Below are 6,000 nucleotides of genomic sequence, written 5' to 3' on the forward strand. Positions count from 1 at the left end.
AAGAAGGCTAGAGGTCTGATGATTGGATGTGAGGTAGTGAAATCCAAGAAGATTAGAGACTGGATTCTTGGCAAAAGGAAAGCCCAAATAGACTAAGAGATCATATGTGGGGCAGATGAAGATTTAGAGATGAGACGACTCTAGGCATGGAAGTCTAGGGAACAAGAGATTCCTCTATCATGAGGTAAATAAGGGACGTAGATAAAAGAAGTTAGGTGTGACACATCCATTAGAATGGATAAGAATCATAGTAACAATTGACTGATATTCATGTATGAATCAACTATTGTACAAGAGAAGAGAAGGCAAGACCCTTAACCATGTTTGGGGTATTGGTAGCAATCAACTATTAGGCATATAGTAGTCGATTGCTCGAGCCAAACCATGAATGTTTGAGGTTTTACACATTAGTTGATTGATAGGAATTAGTGGTGTCACGCCCCAGGTAGTACTTGCCAAAAGAAATTTCGGCAGCATCTCCCATGTACGGGTGACAATATGAAACCATACTACATGCCCTCAGGGCCACATATACCTCGACCAACACTGCTGGAACAATAACAATAAAAGTAAACAAGCAAATCACGTAGTTTATATATTTAAGCCTCTAGCTGACACAACCACGTAGTTTTTATTAACTAAAACCTATTCCACTACAACGATGGAAAACTTAAAACCACAACAGAGAAACCAACGCAATGAAAAAATAAGTGCAATAGACCAAAACTCGATAAAAATTCTCGAGTACAATCACACATCACAAGTATATAGAAAAATACATAACAAGTAAATCAACACAAAACAAGGAACCAAGTCTGTAAGCAGAAAATCATCACGACATTAAGTAAGGACTGGCAACTGGAACCTCCTAACGGCCTCAACCAGAAATAGATATAATCAACGGGGTGAGTTCAACAACTCAGTGGGTATCGGGTTGACATGCATAATAAGAAATAACTAATAGTAATAAATATGTGTATAGTCTCCTGGAGTAATGAAAAATGTAAAACTGTAAGAAAAGGAGAAGCTGTACTCACCAGGACCTCCTATCAGAATAATAAGGTCGTCAGACCAAAAGTAACATGTCCCTGTATGCATGTCAAACATATGCATCCATCCAATATGCAACAAATAAAATGCAGCAAACACAAGCAATAAATGCAATCATGCATATGATGCCAATGACATGTCCTGGTCACCCCTAACGCTAGTCAGCTATCTCACATATGATGGTGAGACTGAGTGGGTAGGGCTATGACAACTGTGCACTCTGTCATCACTACTCCTGATGAGTAATCGAGTGGACAGGATGCTGTCGGAGTACACCTATCCTCCTATCCCAAATCATAAGTAGGGGAGTTCAATACTCTCATCTCCTTGAGATAGTTCAGAGGAGGATCCCTGACATGCTACCACACTACGTCACGCTACCCATGAGTGGACCAGCGAAGCACTGACAGAGCAAACTGCCACACACCCTACCTGAATAAAAATCACTAACCCATGAGTGGTTGTGTGTGCAGATTCATGAAAATTGGCGATGAGCTCAACAATAATGGGGCTACCAATCGCACAGCATGCAATCATGCAAGATGGCGCATAAGACTAAGCATGCAAATCCTGACTATATCTACCTCCATAAAACATGTACAAAAAATAAATGGATCAAATAAACAGATCTAGGTACACATGTCAGATATGGTAAATGTCTAGTCCGGTGTATCATAAGGCATGGTATGCCACTACCTCTATGAGCATAAATAATCATGGCAATAAACAAGAGGGTATAAAGCATAAATGCAGAACAGATAAAAGCATGCAACAGGTATCATGTAGTGACATACCAAAGCAAAGATAAACATAATTATTACTAGATGCTATAACTTACTACGCATATCAACATGATATTGTCAAAAGAGATAAGTCAAGGTACCCGCCTCCAATATAGTGCATGTCAAAAGAAACCCCACGTAAAGTAGCTCGTCGCAAATCAAAGTCATGTAATAACACCTTTAATTTAGCTACTGCCGCAAATATCAAATAGCTAAATCAAATTCTTATTTACCAAGATCCCTAATCCTTCCATTATATCTCAATTAGCTACATAATCGAGTCTAACTCAAAGCTTAGATGAAATCCATTATTTAATCCCTAGTTCAGTATAACTCACAAGTTAATTAGGGTCAGCTCCATTAACCTTAACTATCAAGACAACCACTTGGGTCTATCATTTCTAATCTTCCTAATTTCAATTTTAGGTGTAACCTACAGCAAGGATAAATTCCTCCACCTCTTACCTCAACTCAAGCCACCACTGTTGACTCGCGGCCGAAGATCGCAACTGCTGGGAATACCTAGAAACACCACTACTCTGGCTGGAAACCTCCTCAATGCCCGGATCAAAAGGAGATCAGAAAGCAATCAAGAAATCTATTCACTATCACAATCCAACAGCAAAATAGCTTCCATTAGCTCTTCCTCCTCAATCGCCGGTGATGATAGCAAGCAACAGTGGCTGGTCAAAACCAAATCTGTTGTATCAGCCCATTGTCGGAAACCCTAGGTTAGCGCTGAAGCAGAGAGTTCAACTAAAGGACTAAGGCTAGGGCACGAGATATAAATTTCGTGCTATGCATGGCGACAAGTGGTCGCAGAACCAAAGGATTAGGCATACCCTGAGAAAATCAAGAGAAGAGGATAACGAGGCCAGCCGCTACGGGCGTATTGACCGGCCAGCCTCTGACAGCAGTGCGCAAGCAGGCACCGCCAGAGATCAACCGGATGCTCGCTTCTATCCATGACCGAAGATAAGATCGAGTGGCACTCACACTCATGGCTCACAAGTAGAAAGAAAACTAGTGCACCTAAGCATCGCGGCCAGGGTACGCCAGAACGCAGGCTGTCACCGCTCCTAAGTAAGCGGGTAATGATCGGATGCCGATCAAGCATGAGGAGATATAATGACTGGAATCTCTACTTAATTTGAGGCAATATGGGGTAGAGGGCGGGAAAGGACGCTAGGGCTCTGTGCCTTGGTCAAGGAACGTGGGGAGAGGAGGCGCTTACGACGACTATTTTGGGAAGACAAGAGAAGAAGACATGAGAGAAGGTAAAGAAGAGGAAGAAATAGGGATGGCGCCGGTGAGAAATGTGAGGAAAGGAAAAAGAAAAGAAGAAATAAAAATAAACTCTCATTCAATGGGTAGTCTAAACAGCTTCCGCCCAATATCGATCCTCAGAACTCATACTGCTACCCACCTCCAAAAAATTCTCAAAAATTTTCTAAAATTTTGAAAATGTCATTAAGGTTATCTCTCTTATTTAACCCATGATGAATTAATATTTCGTCGTATTTTACAAGGGTTGATTGATGTGAGTAAATTGAAGTCGTTAGGGTTTGCATATTCGGACATTTAGGGACTTCATAACTAAACCCCATACGGCAATTTAGAAACAATTGATTGCTAGGAACATTGTAGTCAACTGATGAAATAACATTGAAAGTTGGGGTTTATATGAACATTAAATCAAGTGCACAGTTGATGCGCTCTTCTATTTTATATAGATTTTAATTATTTTATGTATTTTTGACAAATTTTCAGGTACTAACTAATGATTTCATATCTTTATGTTTCATTTGATTTATTTTAGTTTATGGTATTGTTTGTGTATTTCCTATGTTAGGAGTGGAACAAGTGAAAACAAGGATTGTAAAGATCGCTAAAGAAAGCCCGAGGTTGAATGACGGGGCACCAGGCCCAATGGCACTACCATGCTCCTTTTTCGAGAAACACGCAAGCGGTCAAGCTTCCAGTAGCGGGAAGGGGTAAAAATAATCACCACCAAGTGAGCATTGTGTGCCTATGCCTTAATGGCATGTCCGCTTCTCGCCGGGCCTCAAGCAATAATGTTCTCGACACTGCTACTGCGCTCAGCAAAGACGGCTCCATGTCGGGCTTCCGCCTGCTCATTTAAGCTCTCTACATCGATTTGAAGGAATCCAATCAGAACCAATTGAGGTTCCAAGAGGCTTGGGAGGAGATCCAAGTGAGAACTATGTCAGTTTAGGGGTGAAGGTGAAGGACAAGATATCATGGAAGAAAATCAATCAAGCCTAAGCCTCTTCTCTTTCATTTCACTAAGATTGTATTTATGATTTAGATTGTAATATGTTGAAGCAATCATGTAACCCCAGATTTTATGTTTGGAAAAAAAGTTTAAGTTAGGGTTATTATTGTATTTGATATGCTTTGTGAGTATGTAGGATGTGTACAACAAGGCAAAGTCCAAGTGTGAAGGCTTGACAATGTAAGTAAGTGTAGTAGAAGGTTTGAAGTATAAGTCCAAGTGTAGTCTTATAATATAAGTTCAAGTGTAAGTATTTATAAGGTTGAAGTCTTGAAGAAGAGCCTAGCAATGGAATACCCGATCGATCCCGCTTTGAGAAGCTTGATAAAATCTAGAGCGTAAGGAAAACCATCATTACGAAGAATAATACCGAATCGAATGCTAACCGAGAAACCCATGGATTGGGGAGAGAGAACGTTGTACTTCATAAAGCGTCTCAATGGCGAGAAAGAAATCTATCAGAAGAAAACCTGATCCGAGCTTCCAAGGTTTCCTCAAGGCACCAAAGACCAACCAACACTCACCACGACCTAAGACCGTGGTGGAATCCTCGGTTAGGCCTCCAAACGCCAAGCCGCGATCTCTGTGGAAGAAGGAAGAAGAAGAAGATGAATGAGTTGGAAATTAGGGTTATGAGTGTGCGCAATAGATGTGAACTTTCATTTTTACACGAGGACTCCTTTTATACCACTTCATAACCTCCGTGAGTCGCCAAGTAGAATTCAGCTTTGTTAGAGTTTGTTGTGAGATGGCGAATGATACTTGTGGTAAATGACTTTTGGCGAATTTTTAATTTTGATAAATTATTTGTCGTCTAGCACTGCAAAATAGTCTAAACATTTTCCAAACAGTACAATTGCTACATAATTCATATAATAAAATATCTCATTAACTACTTTATTTGAAATATTTACTTCATCCTGCTTCACAAGTCCCTAAAGTGTTTCTACTATCTCACCGCCTCCTATTTTTTCTATATCATAGATAGCTAATATAACAACAATGTTCCTACTCCACACACACAATGGAGCTTTTAACTTTGGTTTCACACTATTATTACCTCTGCCAGGCTCCTTGGGCAATGACCGCCAAGGTTCTCTATGCTTATTATCCCATCAAAGATCAGCCATATTTCATCAAGTATGTACTTTTCTTCTGCCATCACATCTTTCGCGTATTATTCAACCCGCCGATATTAGCCTTCCTCCTCGGGTTGCATATCTCATCGAGCATCGCCATTTAACATATCCCACTGACATTACTTCCTTCTCATATCCCACTGACATCGTCTACTCATTCAAGTATATCCTTAATTTATCTTAGCCAACTCCCGGAAGTATCTTGATCGAGCGGGTCCGCTCCCTCGAAGTATATCCCAAATGGCTAGTCTTCTTCCTCGGAAGCATGTCCTACTCGACATCGTCTACTCACCGAGTATATCCCGATCGATATTGGCCTTCCTTCCGGCGTTGTCCGCCGACATGGCTTCACCTTGAGGTATATCTCGTTGATATTTGTCACTCCTTGAGGTATATCCTCCCATCGATATCGACCTACCTCCTTCGAGTATATATGCTGTTGATATTAGCCTACCTCCTTGAGTAAGATATCCGCCGAGCATCGGTCTTCCTCCGAAACATATCCCCGGCCCGGACATTGGCCCACCCTCCTTGAGGTATATCTTGGTTGATATTCGCCTCACCTTCTTCTGGTGCATATCCCATCGACATCGCCTACCCTCCTTCAAGTATACGCCTACCGATAATACTCACCTTAAGGTATATAACGGTCGACATTACCACCTCGAGGTATATCCCACCGATATTGGTCTCTCATCCTTCGAACATGTCCCATCTATCACCACCCTTCAGG

General features: G+C 41.2%; 1 pseudogene; it reads right to left on the reverse strand.

The window, feature by feature from the left end:
* The window catches only part of LOC122013974, a 29,010-nt pseudogene extending 23,339 nt beyond the window's left edge, over positions 1 to 5,671 (reverse strand).
* Between the last annotated feature and the right edge of the window lie 329 nt (positions 5,672 to 6,000).

The sequence above is a fragment of the Zingiber officinale genome, chromosome 8B, assembly GCF_018446385.1.
Source record: "Zingiber officinale cultivar Zhangliang chromosome 8B, Zo_v1.1, whole genome shotgun sequence".
NCBI lineage: Eukaryota > Viridiplantae > Streptophyta > Magnoliopsida > Zingiberales > Zingiberaceae > Zingiber > Zingiber officinale.